The following is a 15,861-nucleotide window of genomic DNA, read 5'->3' as shown; positions in this document are numbered from 1 at the left end:
CAGGCAGGAACCAAACTGACCCTGGAGCAGGTTACAGCAGCCTCAAGGTGGTTTTATAGATTTCATAGATTTTTAGGGCCAGAAAGGACTTCAGTAGATCATTGAGTCTGATCCCCTGCCCTGGGCAGGAAAGAGAGCTGGGGTCAGAAGACCCCAGCCAAGTGTTTGTCGAGTCTCCTTTTAAAGACCTCCAAGGTAGAGAGCGCCACCTCCCTTGAATCCTGTTCCAGATTCTGGTAACCCTTACTGTAAAGAAGTTCTTCCTAAGGTCTAATCTAAATCTGCTCTCTGTCAGTTTATGGCCATTGTTCTAGTTACTCCAAGGGGCGCCCTGGTAAACAGAGCATCCCCTATACCTGGCTGCCCCTTGATGAATTTGTAGACGGCCACCAGATCCCCTCAGTCTTCTCTTATGGAGGCTGAAGAGATCCAGGTCCCTCAATCTCTCCTCATAGGACCTTTCATGCAGGCTCCTAAACATATGAGTGGCTTTCCTCTCAAGGTTATCCACATCCCTCTTGAAGTGCAGTGCCCAAAACTGGACACAGTACTCCAGCTGCAGCCACTACTTCAGCTCCTGCTTTTTAATTTGTACTCTCAGTTCTATATCTTGAATTGACCTTGTAGGTGGTCATGTGCTGTGCAGAAAGTCCAAGCAGGATAGAGCCAGCACAGTCACCCAAGTGCCTTTGGGGAAAAGCTCTTGCATGGGGGAGGAGGGTTTGCTAGGGAGCCTGTACACAAAAGGACTGAAAGGTATCAATGATTTCCCTGTTCTTGGCATCAGTTCTCCACTTGCCAATCTGAGATATTCACATTGGCCTCTCTTACAGGAATGTCCTAAGTCCTCATTCATTCATTCTTGTGATGCTCTCTGCAACCCTCAAATGGAAGACATCTGAGTTCTGTTTTATTTTTACTATAGGACAAACCCTGATCTTTTGGCCTGTGTTTAAGTAGCACAAATCCTCAGGGATCAGTGGGCAACAAGTGGAGATTGGCATTAAAGTGCAGACTTCTTTGTTCACTGCTTGCTTATCAGTAAGTTCAGATCATATGTAGACTGGTTTAAATTAGTTGTTACTAATGAAAGGACTGCACACAGTAAGTATATCCATGACCTTGGGCCCAATCCTCTGTGCATGGCCATTTAGGTATAGTGAGTATGTACTTCCTCCAGGACTCTCATTGACTTCAGTGGGCTATATATTTTGCCCCATAGTAAGTGTTTGCAGTATTAGGCACAGAGGCTGCCTATTCACCACATGCTCAATGGGGAAGGGGGCGTTAATTAGAGCAGGTCCCAGAAAGCTGCTCTAATTAAAACACCTCATTGTCACATGTATTAAGCCCCTGCAAGTGTAAAAAAGGCCACAGGTCACTTTATCTAAACCTTGTTCGATGAGGTTTAGGTAAAGTGCCCGAGCAACAATTTTTAAACCTGCGGGGGCTTAATACACGTGATGGCGGGGCCACACTGGACCATTCTAATTCAAATGTGAACCAGTACATGCACCCTAAATTACAGTGTTTGCATAGAAGCAATAATGCTATTTTTAGTAGTCAGATGCCTCAGAAAAGCAGGTCACTTGCTACTTAAGAGTGCTTGCTTCCTAAACTGTGCTTTAAAAGCTTGGGTAGGCGTCTGTACACATTTACCTTGTCTTCTGCCAATCTATGTCCATTTCCATAAGAACATGGGAAACCATGAATCGGCCATCAGAAGCTGAGAGTCATTTTCATCTGCTGCCTGCCATTTCCCCACATGCAGGGTCAGAAAGGCTGCGGGTAGCCAGCAGGCAGCTGTCAGCTCATGGAGAGAAGCCTCCCCTGTACATTTCAGCTGCCGGCTGTCATCTGAGAGCTTTAAATGCCAGGTTTGCTAAAACAGTTCCAGACCTCAGACCCTTTCGGCACTGAAAGCCTGTAGTTCTTGGGATCAGGAAGCTCAGGTTATTTATGTTTCAGATTCAGACACGCTAGGAGGATTGCTAGTACTGTTAGGTGTCGCCAGCTGAAATTTGCTGTTCTATCAGTCTAGGTTTTGGGTTGGGAGAGACTAGGTGGAGAGTCTGGACACAGAAAGTGCTCTTAATGTCTGCATGAGCATAACTAACTTCAATTCTTGCCCTTGAGACAGAGCACTGTTTAATGTGCTGCATGAATGATTGATAAACATGCTTTGGTCTCCTTCACAGTTCATTGCACCAGTTAGATGATGATGATGCACATGTAAGTCACAGTTAGCTCTACCTTATATACTGACTAAACCCCACCCCCCAAAAGTCAGTCCCACTCAGTGCTAACAAAATGCATGTCCTGCATGTGAACTGACAGTATTTTTACCTTCCCTCTGCACCCCAACTAAGAAAGCTCAAGAAGGGTCTCCCCTGGATAGGAAGTAGCTTAGGATTCCTCCAAAGAACTCCTTACTCCTCGCTGTCTTTAATTGATCAGTGTATAAGCCAATCTCCGAAGGTTTGCCTTGCAATTCTAGCAATAAATGGCTTGGCTGTATATATGAGTAAATATGGTATTTCCCCGAACTTCCCAGAATGAGTCACTACCAGGAAGTGTTCAGCCAAGAACTCCAGATCCTGAATCTACCCAGTGTCTGTGTGTTGCATGCAGTGACTGTTCCAGCAAGCCAGCTGCAAAACCAAGCCTTTACCTCACTGCAGCTGCCTTTGTCATACACGTACCTTGTAAAATACCCGTGTGAGATGATTCTCAGAATAAGCCCAGCCTTCCCACAAAACGACACAGCTACAGCCCTGCTGCTCGCAGCTGTCAGACCAAGGGTTGTAATTGTGAAAAATGTGCATGTGGCAAAACAACACATTTGGGCCACGACCAGATGGCTTTAAACTTAAACTGATTAAAAGGCCCCATTTATAGCTGCACTGCTAGTGCCACATTAATTGGTAGGAATGCAGTCGCATCCAGGCCTGGCAAGACCCCACTGCCAGAACAGGTGGTCGCCTAGGGCAGCAAAATGTTTAGGAATCATGGGCACTGAGGGGCACATGTTTTCTAGTTTGCTGTGGGCACAGAAAGCCACAGCACTGATGCTAATGTGAGAGGGGAACAGTCAGCCAGTCACACTTTGTTCCAGTAAGCCAATAATACTGTTCTGCAATACCCCCGGGGAAGTGGAAGTCTCTCTCATTCATAGCACTGATGCAAGCAGCTCAAGAGAGCAACGTGTTCAGTCCAAGAGAAGGAGGAGGGAGTGACAGGAGTGTTTCAAGATGCTCTGCAGGAGCCTTTTCTGACAGTGGTATGATATAATAGGCTGCAGAAAGAGTCCTCACAAGCTAGTAAATGAGAGTTGGAATGGGCGCTTCTCAAAAGTGGAAGGAAAGAACTACAGCAGTTTCCGGGCTTTTTCTTCTGTCATGACCCGGCTTCCAGCTCACACCCTTATTTCCAGTCAGCTTGTGAGGTCAATTCTGGTCTGATCCCAACCCTCCAAATGAATATCTGCCAGGCCCCAGCCTTTAAGTGGCATGACCCTAGTGAGGTCTCAGCCTATACGCTGGGAACCACTGGACTACAATACTTTAGGGCAGTAGCTCAAAGTACTGTCAGTTTATTGGAATAAGTATTTTGGGTTATAGCTGTCAACTATCCCCATACTTTTGTAGCTTAGGTTAGAAACTTGGAAAGCAGCCGTGCTGAATGAGACTTATAGGTGACAGAGGGTAATAAAAGTAGGCATAGGTTTGCAACTGGACAGGTCTGTGAGACCCAGCTGAAATTAGAGGTGTTATCAAATGGCAGTAGGTAATGCTTACTAAAAGCACTGATGGTGCCTGTAAACTTTGCTTCATTTTAAAGTCTATGGGGAGCAAATACGCCAGACTATCAGGAAGCTGAGAGGTCATGGGCTCTTCCAGGTGTAACCAAATTCACATGCTGAAGTCCCAGTTAAACTCAGCATTCAGTGGCAGGCTCTTTACCAACATGTTGTTACAATGGGAGGGAGTTCAGAAAAGAGTAGTACAAACAATCACGCAGCTGGAGGAATTGACTTCTGAGGGATGATTTAAATAGCTACATCTGCATAGCTTGGCTAAGTAACAATTAAAGGGGAATGTGATGGCAGCTTGCAAAGATTCACAGGGTAAAACAGATCTGAGAAGTGACTTAATGTTGTACCCAGGAGCATAAGGATGGATGATAGGGTGAAATAAGAAAGGAAAGTGTAGGTTAAACATAAGGAAAGACTTTCTGATTATGAGATCCTCTGGACTTGGGAGCTGTGGCAGCTGCTTTTCCTAGGACACAGCTGGAGAGAGCATTACAGAATGTATTGTGGAAACCAATGCTGCCTTGGCAGAAAGACAACTGGGATGATTCAGTGTCTCTAAAAAAGTCTATCACAGTGTCGCCAGCTCCTATGATACTTGGTGTTTTACTCAAGTCCCAGCAGCTAGATGCATGTGAATGCATGAAACTGTCCGTTCTCATTTCATACCAAAAATAAGTTTCAAACTGTTAGCTTTGCAGGGGCAAGCACACGCAAACGTTGAGTGTGCCCTAAAGACAGAATACCAGAAAACAAAAACAAAACAAAAACATATTTAAAATCAAGGAATTGTTGAGTTAACCTTGGAAGTTTCTGGGTGGTCTCAATCCTGATATGCTAAGGGTGACAGTGTCTCTTTTAACAAAATAAAACAAAAATGAGAGATGCCTTTTCCAATCTTGCACAGTGTACTTAGAAATCAGACTGGATTTTCCCTACTCTTCCTTAGCTGTTTAGTTTAAAAGAAAGCAGCCCGGCTTCCTAGGGGAATGACATTTTGAGGGGAGTTTTTTTAACTTCAAACTGGCTTTCCTCTGTTACTGATTCACTCCCCCACAGGGAGATTTTCAGGCTGAGGCTTTCCACGTCTGCTTTGTAATTTGCATACATGGTTCACTTCCTGCTGCAGAGCCTGTTCTACTGCTTACCTGGGAGAGGGAGAGTGTCGTAAAAGAGGGAAAAGACAGCCAGGAGAAAAATAGAGAGAGGGAGAGGAGAAGAGTGTGGGGGAGACAGCCCTAGTGTCTCCCTCTCCTCCCTGGTCAATCCAGATCCAGCCCTTTCTGGCCCCGAGGTAAGCTCTTCTAGAGATACTGCTCCTCCCTCTCCCCTCCCTTGCTTGTTATTCACTACTGACCCACTTTGTGCCTCTTGTTTTTCTTTCTGGCTTCTAACTTCCTCCAGCTCTACCTATTTTTTCTCCCATAGCAACTGGACAAGTTTTAGCTATTTTGGTTACACTGTTATAGCTACTTTGCAGCTGGATAGCAGGATTATTTTGAGTAAATGCTGGGAACGGACAACACTCCAGCAAACAGTGCTTAGATGTGATCCTAGGTATTGTATGGCCACCTGAAAATCATGCAGCCGAGGCCTGAACCTGGCAGGGCGCTCCACAGGTGTATAGGCAGGAGGGCAGGTTACAAGGACCCCTTCACCTCTGCACTTTGTGCCCTGCCATACTTTGTGGTCAGCCAGAGATCCTGTCTCAGAAGAGAGGCATAGTAGCTCTGTGTCCCAGGAGCTTCCAGCAGCATTGTGGCCCAGCTGGGGAAGCATGATTTTATACAGCTTCCTTCGTAGGCCCACACTTACTGCACACAACCTCCTCCGTGATGAGGGGTTGTGTCTGATAATCTAGGAGTCACCCAGAGAGAAGGAATCATTATGGAAAATGATGAAGAAATAGTCTCCTAGGTAATACAGTCCTACTGGATGTTTAGGACAGAGAAATTGTAAGTGATCTGTTATTGTTAAAAAAAAATCCAACATGTAAAGAGTCCAAGAGGAGGAGGACAAGGAGGAGGGAGTGACAGGCCTCGCCTGTCTCATTAACTTCCTTTTCAGCAGACCCAGTTTTGTAACTCCTCACTATCTCCTGCTGACTAGTGAGAACTGACTCTATCCTACCAGCCACAGCTCTTAACATGCAGGAATCCAAGTACTGAAAAATCAAGCCCCTGCTTAGATTTAAGACTGGTCTATGCTTAAAATTTATATTAGCAGAGGTAAGTCAGTTAGGGGAATTATTATTTTTTTTTATTATTATTATTATTATTACCAACAGAGCTATGGTGATACAAGTCCCAGTGTAAACAGTTATACCCACAAAAATGCTTTTATTTGTATAACTTATTTCATGGAGGGAACCAGCATAGGCTTCCCTGGCAGAAGTACTTTTTCACTGTGATTCGTCAGGCTTATAGCAGAAGAATTTGCTGGCATATAGGTATACAGGACACAGGGGCCCAGATGGAAGGAAATGACAAAACACTTTCCTGTCTCCCTTTGCTCAAACAAAGCAATTGGGGCAGGGAGAGAAGTTGGCAAACCTGAGTTCTTCCTGTCATCCCTTTATGTTTGTCCAGCACATTGTTAAACATGCAGCCTAGCGGATATTATCCATAGCACTGCTTTATGCATTTGACTTTGGGAACGTATTTGGTTTCTGCAAACTGGTGTTCAAGGCAGTTGGTTGCAACCAATGACTACAGAGGGTATGTCTGAGAACACCGAACTGGCCACTCCTCACTGTCAGATTGTCATAACAGCTTAGAGCACAATAGTACAATGTCACAGCTGTGCCTTAGATAATACAAGCACTTGTGAGGGGCTCAGGCTTGGAAAGAACTTTTCTGTTTTTCTTTTTATCTACCCATGACGACTAGGTGCAGAGAGCGACTGAGAGTACTAGTACTGTGTTAAGGACACGTGGCAGTATCTGCCTAGTTGAGCTTGATCATGTGGCATCTTTAGGTACAGTTATAAAAAGGATTATATGATGTAATTGCTTGCCACAGCAAGGGACTGGATTCAGTGACCCAGGTTTTTCTGTGTTCTTATGGGAAGCTAGAAACCAGCTTTCACTATACAACTCTGTTTTAGTAGCCTTGTCGTTTTGGTGCAGAAAATTGATCTGGCCTAACTATTTAGTCTGGAGCCAAAAGAGACTGGATCCGCCAAGTGTGAAGATGATGCACCAAATACCCCTAAGTTACAAGTGCAATTGTGATTTCTTACTTGTACTTTGGTCTTCCTTTGTTTCAGAAGTGTCTTGTTGCTACCTCATCAGTAAAGCATAAGGACCAGGCAGAATTCCAGGCCCTAATACTCGGGAGAGCACAGGGACAGCTCCATGACTACTTCCTCAAGAGAGGCAGGGCAGCAACTTTAAGGGACAGAAGGCACGTCTATATGTGCAATTAGTGCACCTGAATTTTCTGCATATTATTGATCCCGATCCCCAGGTGGCAGGGAGACAGCTGTCCCTGCAACCAGCACAGCTTTCCCGGCCACATGGAGATTGGATAGGTCCCAATCCTCATGTGGCAGGGAGACAACTGTCCCTGGAGCTGGCACAGCTCCTCCCCGCATTGAGGCTTAGCCAGGCAGGTGCAGGCTCCTGGCTCTCTGGGCTGACCAAGAGCAAGTTGCTCCTGGTCAACGCCTATGTGTGTCCTATGGCACATTAGCTAATGCACCACTTATCTAGTACCTGTATATGTTGGTACTAGCAAACGGTGCATTGGACTAATACAATGCACAGTAAGTCCCATGTACGTGTAGATGGTGATGCTTTATTGCACATTAGGTTAGTCTAATGCACAGTAAAACTTTTTGTGTAGATGCTTCCAGAGACATAGAGTAAGGAGAGCCGTTGCCCCCCTTATTTTATCCAGGATTGTTGGGTAGTAATGTGAGCTCTTTCCTTAGTGGCTAGAGAGCACCAAGAGATTATGACTCAACACAGAATGCCTTTGCTTTTTAACTTGGTGCAGTACCTCAATACTGCATAGGCAAAGCCGAGGAGAGGGGCTGTCCAGTATACTGAGAAGACCTTCCATTTCAAAGCATCTCATAAAAGGCAATCTTTTGATAAGCCAAGAAAAAATTACATTAAAATCAATAGTTCAGTGGTGAAAGTTAAGACTGTTAAATCTGCAACAACAAAACATCCATTTCCTTATACTTTGAATGAATGTGTGTCTGGTTTAGGCAGGTGAGTTAGAGTTATGATATCTGACGCTATCTCTTTTTGGTTCTTAAGTGAGTAAATACAGGGTGCATGTTTGACAGTTTTCCTGGGATACAGAACCTTCAGCACTGGCTGAATTAATCTGTGAAAATAGTAAACAACCAAATAAATATTATCAGCATGGAGAAGGAACATTGCTTCAGACTGTGTGGGTGCATCTACACATGATATTAATATGATGCAAGAAACTGGTGCCGTTCACGCTGGAGTTTATTGCTCCTGAGTGCAGAATTTACATGTGCGCCTGGGACCACAGCCCATTGAGCCAGGGCAGTGAAGCCCCAGGGGTTGGCCTGCCAGCCCAGGACTGCTCCCCGTCCAGCTCAACATGCTGCAGAAGTGCTGGCTGGGGCATGTGGGTGCTTGTGCCCCAGCCAGCTCCAGTTATGTGCATTGTGGTGGAGTAAATAACTCCGCCATAGAATAGTATTTGTATTGGGCAGTACTATCCTACAGTGGAGTTAATTTGTTTACTCTGGCCTAATAGCACTGCTGGTGTAGATAATGACGTGTTACTGTGGGACTAATTAGGCAACTCTTACTGTAGAGTTTCGTATAGATGCTCCCTATATTTCTTTAATTCTATAGCAGCTAAAGGACACCATGTGCTTCCCAGAAGCACAACAAAAAATAGTCCCTGCTACAAAGAGCTAAGAATCTACATTCACACAGGACACTGTGCTTTTGTCTTCATTGTGGAATGTACCCATCGGTGACAAGTGTAAGCAATGAGCTCAGCTGAACACTTTTTCCTGCCAAGGCCAAACTGTTCAGCTCAGTTTTCTGTGACCTTGGCCATTTGATTTATAGGCCCCACGTGGTTCACAGGTTTGCACTGCATTCTGCTGAAAGGATTTCTTCCTGACTATGCTTGCTTGTAGAAGGTTGTATCTTATTTTTCTATGGAACAAGTGTAGCATTTCACTGTACCCACAATTATGTATCCCCCACCTTTATAGTATCTGAGCACCAAACAGATGGGGAACTTGGGCACAAAGGGACTGAATGATGGGTGGCCAGGCCTGGGGGTCACTTGGGTGTTTGAGGGGCTGGCCAGGATTGGGAGGAATGAGTAAAATTGAGGTACAGACCACTAGGAAGTTAGGAAGTCAGTCCAGGAACAAGCTGAGTCAGGAAACTGGAGGGTCAGGCAGAGCGCAGAGTGAGAGGACGAGCCAAGTCAGGTAGCCAGAAGATCACGCAGAGAACCGGGTCCAGGGATAACCAAGTTAGGTAGCTAAAGGAGGCGACAGAGCATGGAGTCAGAGGGCAAGCTGGATAAGGTAGCCAGGAGATCAACTGGAGGGCAGATCAAGTCATAGGACCAACAAAGCACTCTAGATAGGAATTGATTGATCCCTATTGCCCAGACACTTCCTCTTCTTGTCAGGGTTTTATAGAGGGGGAGTGAAGAGTTTGCTGACCCTGGCCCACCACTGCAGGGGCATGAAGTGGGTGGGTAGCCAGACCTAGAGGTAGATTTCTGGCCAGGTTTGCTGAGCCTGGGTAGTTGGTTTGAGAGGTGGCGGACTGGGGTAAGTGGCTGATCTGGACAGGCTGAAGTGCTGGGTTTGAGAGGCAACCTGATAGTGACTGGCTCAAAGGTGCACTGGATACTTGTGGTGGATCAGGAAATGAACCCCAGTTCTAGGCTAGCAACCTAGTAGGAAGTTGTTGTCCCACTTATCTATATCTCTTCCACATGGCTGACGTATAAGCTAACCATCATCTTTCCCTTCATTTGCATCCAACCATTTAAAAAACAGTGCAATTTATCTGCCCGCACCCACTCCAGCTCCATGGCCCCATCCTACATAGGAAGGTTTGGTGAGCTGTTGTATGGGGGGAGCAGGGTACTGAAGCAGCCTACAACCGCTCCTCAAAACCCCCTATGTGGCCTGTGGGCCCAAATAATTGCCCACCCCGTTCTAGTGGCTACTGTACAGAAAGACAACTTGTTCCTTTTTCTCCCTTTCTTTATTCTCCCTTCCCTGAAAATGACTGAAAATGAAAACACACTTTTGTTATATGTTGCCACTTCTTCCTCTCCGTTGTCAGAAGTTCCCTAATCAAAACCAGGCAGTTAGAAGCTTTCTTTGGCGGATCTGGATCTTGACAAATCTTCAAATTGGGAAAGACATGGGATACTTTGCAGCTGCCTGTGAAAACTGGAGGGAAAAAAACCTCACCCTGTAAAAATGGGCCTGAACCCAACCCTCGTATTAAAAACTCTCTCCAATTTTTCTCTCATTAGAGGAATTCAATCCTAGTTTCAAATTTTGTTGTTTGGACCCATCTATACTAACCTGAGAATGTTTTCTTGTTCCCTACATCATCTATTTACTTTCTCTGCTGATGTTTCCCTTGGACACCCAAAGCCAACTGCGTCCAGAACAAGAGTGTGAGGCTTTCATTTCAGTGTGAATATTGCTGTACATGATTGTTTCAGCAAGGTATTCAATACTCCCTTGCTTCTGAAGTTTTCAATTTATCTGGCAGTCTAAATGGAAGAACTTCTGTAAATCTGGGAACTTTCGCAAGTCAGCTTGGAAGAGTTTGTTCACAAGAGTTTGTTTCACTGCCAAACAGCTCACTTAAGACCAGCTCACCAAGATTATCTATTAAATTAATGCATTTTATGAAACTTTGTGTATGCATAGGTGAAAGGAAAGGAAAAAAAGGTTCTGTTAAAAGAATGTTTACCCGTTGTTTTCAAGGTTTTTTTTCTGCCAGAATACATATGCTCTATAAAGAAAAGGCCTCATTTCATAATTTTCAAGAGACACAAACAAGAATTTGGGCTGGTTATTGGTAACCGTCTGTATTGTCTGAGGTATATGGAGGATGTTGAATTTGTGCAGCTGTCATTATGAAGATATGTTTGGAGCTGAGATTGGGTCTAAGCTACATTTCCTGGTAGTCTCAGTGCTAGAAGAGTGCTATCAATTGCTGAGTATATTTTGATGCACTGAAGAACTCCTTTGTCTTAGTTCTTGGCTACTGGGGTCCCAGGCAAGTTATTTGTCTCTCATATGCTTAACACTACATTTTTTACATGGAAACAGAGGGGACGTCTACCCAAGACACATTACTGTGCAGCAGACTAATTTGCTGCACAGTAAAGCATCGTTGTCTATACATGCATGGCAATTAGGGTGCAGTAGACTAATTTACTGTGCTGTCAGATAGTTCCGTCAGATACAAGTGGTATCCAGCAGCGCAGTACATTAATGTGCTTAAACATACGTGTAGATGGTGATGTTGGGATTAGTTTACTCCAACTCAAATTGAAGTGGAGTATATTCAGTCACATTAATTGCATATGTAGATGCGCCCAGAAAGATTTAAAAGAAAATTGGATGAAATTCTACAGCATAAGACTACATAACATAATAGGATCAAGGCCTCAGATTTATGACTTTCCAAAACCTGGGATCTCCAGCTGTATATTAACATCATACTGAATCACTTATTCAGTATTGACTTGAGAGAGAGATTTTTAAGTGAACCATCATTTCCAACAGCATCCAGGGTTTTCTTTAGGAAATTTCCATCCATGTAATATTTGTATGTACTGCCAGCATTGCCCCAAAAGCATCTAGGGGTATTTTCTGTGAGGAGGTCCTGATATTTAAAAGCTGATTTTTCCAGACAAACCAATGAGAAAAGGCACTTCCTTCCTTTCTTTATGTCTGTCTGCCTTTATACCTGGTAATCACCATGGTAGGGGCTATCTTCTCAAATATAGCGAATCCTTTTTGGTATATCAGTGTGCAGTCTTGGGCACCAGTGTGCCAGCCAGACAGGGTCCATTTGAAGCACTACTTAAGCATTGAAAACTTCTGACTACAATACCCAAAATCTTACAAAATGATGTGGGTGGAGTCCCATCTGCTTTGAGTTTGCTCAGTGTTGTTTGTCAGCTATCTTGTGTAATCTTTTAAAATTTTTATCTTGTATTCTACAGGAAGGAAATAAAGCCTTTATATAAATATTAAATAGATTCAAGAAATTAATAAGCGCATATCCAAATATGATCTGTTCTCAAAGGCCAGCCAACTGAAAAAGAGGCCACTGTAATGCCTATCTTTAAAAAAATAATTTTAGTTGGTTGACTGCACTAAATGTATTGCCTACAATCTTAAAAGTGAGTCATTCTACAAAATGGAGGAAAGATAAATATACCTAATAGTGAACCTGAAGCAAATAATTAGTACTTGTTTTTCCCTTAGACTTTGTCTGCCATTAAATTTGTACTTCACAAGTACCCAGAAGAAGCGAATATTCCAACTGAAATAAGAAATAAATGTATAAATAAAACCCTATGCATGTAGCCTCCAGAGGTGGTTGATACTTTTTCATTCATTTCATACTTTTCAATACTTTTCATTTGAAGTCCAATCCAAAGACCACTGAAGTCAATGGAAAAATGTAAAGAATCAGACTTTGGATTCTTCCCAAAGATCCATTCCCTCATGAAATTTGGAAATGTTATTGGTTTGGGTATTAAGCTGAAGACTGCTAAGGACAAAAGTTCCAGGTTGGAATTGTTTAATATGACCATGTTTGAGGCCATCAAAGAAATTATAGGCAGACTCAGACCTAGTCAGTTTGGCTGCTTACAGACATGGGGGGGAATAAGCACTTTACTTTCAGCTCGGTGCACCCCTGCACTGAGCATAACACATGCCCAGAAGAGGCATCACCTTAGTTTCACCCAGCTCACTCAACATCTGTATAGATTGTGCGCTTCAGCAGACGTTTTTGGCACTTTCATCTAATAGTTGATTCAATCAGCTATTAGATGAAAGTGCCAAAAAGCCCAACTGAAGCACCTGGTCTATACAGATGCTGGGGAGTTGAGTCAAACCAATGCATTTCCTCTTTCAGTAAAGCACTGTTTTGTTTGGGTTGGGTTTTTTTTGGGGGGGGGGGAGGGTTGGGGGGGATTGGGACGAGGGTTCACATCTGTCAGCAGCCTCTCTTTCTAGAAAGTGCTTTGTTCAAATATTAACTATATGGGCATGTCTACACAGGGCACATTGATGCACATTAGCCTAATTTAATATGCATTACAGGCACGCATCTACACGTGCACACCCTTAATGTGCATTAAAATGGTGAAATTAGGTTAATCAGGCCCTCTCCCCTGCTCTCACAAGGGGGCAGGGCTGTATGCTAGGCAGGCAGCAGTGCCTGCTTTCCTGCCTACAAGGTGCTCTGTGTCCTCCAAATCCTGACCAACTGCAATTACTTAATGTGCATTAATGCATGTGTAGATGTGACCCAGCACTAACTTTAACATTGGGTCTGCCCGGCCACTAGAGGCACATGGCAGGGCTGGATGGCAGGGGCACACGGCAGGCTGCACGACACTGCTAACTTTAGTGCCAAGTCCCTTCACATGTAGACACCTGCCAAAAATCGCTTAATGCGCATTAAATTTAGTCTCACTTAAATGCATGTGTAGATGCATCCAATGATTACTAAATGTGTTAAGCTAGTATAATTTATGACTTCAATCAAGTTGTGCCCATAATTTGACCCATATCTTTACAACCTGGATACCAATGAAAATTTATAATGAAAAGCCAGATCCTGAGGTGTTCTTACTATTCAGTGGTGCAAAGAGAGTCTGCAGCATGACTTGCATTTCCTCTTTAATCCAGGTCTTCTGCACATCTATATTATGCCATTGCATTGGATCAATGCTCAAGTGAGTAAATGAATAAAGATGCCTGGAGGTCCACAAATCATCCCTATTAATCCCTTAGGTGCAGAGCAAGTACAAGCAAACATACCATGGCAGGAAGTCTGAAGGACAGATTGAGAGGCAGAAAGGCAGTTGCTTTCAGAGGGAGCTAGGTACCTAATGGTTAGGTAATTCTGTAAAACTTGTTAGGAAGCTGTCTGCATCTTTACGTGCCCAAATACCTCTGTATATCTGGCCCTAATCCACATAGATATAATTAACCACATTATTGTAAAGACAAGTAGAAGGCAGGATAGATTTGCACCTTATAGGGTAACTAAAGTAGAAATCAGGAACATCATCTGGGAAATCCAGGACACTGCCCCCGCCCCCCTCCCCTGTTCTCACAAGGGGGCAGGGCTGTATGCTAGGCAGGCAGCAGTGCCTGCTTTCCTGCCTACAAGGTGCTCTGTCCTTCAGATCCTGACCAAACTGCACCCTGTGCCCCTGCATTTCCAGGATGCCCATTGTAATTCCCAAGCCAGCCAGGATCAGCCTCTGAAATCTGGGATTGTCCCAGCTAAAATGGAACATATGGTCACCCAAACAGAAGCTCACTTCATCCTAAACCATATATCCAGCTGAGTCTTTTGACTACAGTACAGTAACAATCCAACAAAAGTTCCTGAGTCCACTACTCTGTCCTCATTATTGCAAATAACAGGGTAATGCAAATCGCCATCTTAATCCTGTGCCACTTAGGAGAGCTCAGGGTTTTTCCTTTGCATGTTGTTATTATCAGAAGACAGTGATTCAACTAACAGTAGTAATGATATGTTTGTGGCTTAAGGGAAAAGAAACAGGAAATGTTGTATGATGTCGATAAACTTACTGTTGGGATTTCAAGCATGAATGCCTGTACTCAGAGGTTTGGAGTGTTGTTGTATCTGCCTCTTTCCCAGATCTGAAGAAGGGAACTTTGCACCTGAATGCATGTCTAACATCTTCCCCAACTTATTTATTTAGTTCCTCCAATAAAAGATATTACTCAAAAAAGCCCTTGCTTCTGTAATAAAAGTAGCCAATTTAGCACTGCACTTTGATCTCTGACCTCTGTGTATCTGACAATGCACTTACAATGTACATTAATCAACCAATCACTGCTATTAAGGCTTGTACACACAGGGAAATTTTCAATGTGGTTATCCCACTGTAATCACACCAATACGACTCAAATAATGACTCCAAGATCCCTTTCCACCTCTGTGCTTTCAAGAAGGGAACTCCCCAGCCTGTATGTATGCTGTGGATTCCTTCTCCCAAGGTGCAGCACCCTGCATTTGTCTACGTTGAACCCCATCCTATTCTCATCTGCTAACTTTAGTAGTCTGTCTAAATCTAGTTGCAGCCTCTCTCTCCATTCAAGTTTGTTCACCTCGCCCCACATCTTAGTGTCATCAGCAAACTTGGACAGCGTGCTTTCCACCCCCTCATCCAAGTCGCTGATGAAGATATTAAACAGTGCAGACCCGAGGACTGAGCCCTGGGGGACCCCACTGCTCACATCTTGCCAGGTTGAGTACAACCCATCCACCACTACTTTCTGGGTGTGCCCCATTAGCCAATTTTTTACTCATCCAACTGTGTAGCACACTGGTGTAGCTACACACAATTTTTACTCATCCAACTGTGTAGCACACTGGTGTAGCTACACACAATTTTTACTCATCCAACTGTGTAGCACACTGGTGTAGCTACACACAATTTTTACTCATCCAACTGTGTAGTCACAGTTGGCCCACCCATGTAGACACCTGATCAGCATAGAGGGCACAAGTACAGCTTTGTCTATGGACCATACAAATAGCAACTCACCCTGGTGATAGTACACTCCAGAATCTGACCTTAAACCTTCATTTTGGGAGCCTCCTTGTCTTGTGCCTTGTGTCTTGTGCCTTGTGATGGTTTGAGTGGTTTTATCCCATTTAACATATTATGGCCTAAGTTGTTCTCTACAGGGTTGTTAGATTTGAAGCTTTTATAGGGTATTTGGTCACTGAGCTTCAGTGGACATCTTGTTTACATTATCATTTCAAAGGAAAC

The 15,861-nt window shown here is 43.9% G+C and overlaps 1 protein-coding gene across 2 annotated transcripts in view; it reads left to right on the top strand.

Annotated features, from left to right (window-relative positions):
* The first annotated feature begins 4,914 nt into the window (after positions 1-4,914).
* TRAF3IP2 (TRAF3 interacting protein 2) overlaps positions 4,915-15,861 on the top strand; it is a 53,818-nt gene continuing 42,871 nt past the window's right edge. For both annotated transcript variants that reach the window (XM_019499911.2, XM_006266952.4), the window contains exon 1: positions 4,915-5,105. The gene's annotated coding sequence lies outside the window, so the exon portion shown is untranslated. The remainder of the gene's footprint in view (positions 5,106-15,861) is intronic.

Source organism: Alligator mississippiensis, chromosome 1 (genome assembly GCF_030867095.1).
Source record: "Alligator mississippiensis isolate rAllMis1 chromosome 1, rAllMis1, whole genome shotgun sequence".
Lineage (NCBI taxonomy): Eukaryota > Metazoa > Chordata > Crocodylia > Alligatoridae > Alligator > Alligator mississippiensis.
The sequence above is the reverse complement of the archived record's forward strand: the minus strand, read 5'-3'. Positions and strand labels throughout refer to the sequence as shown.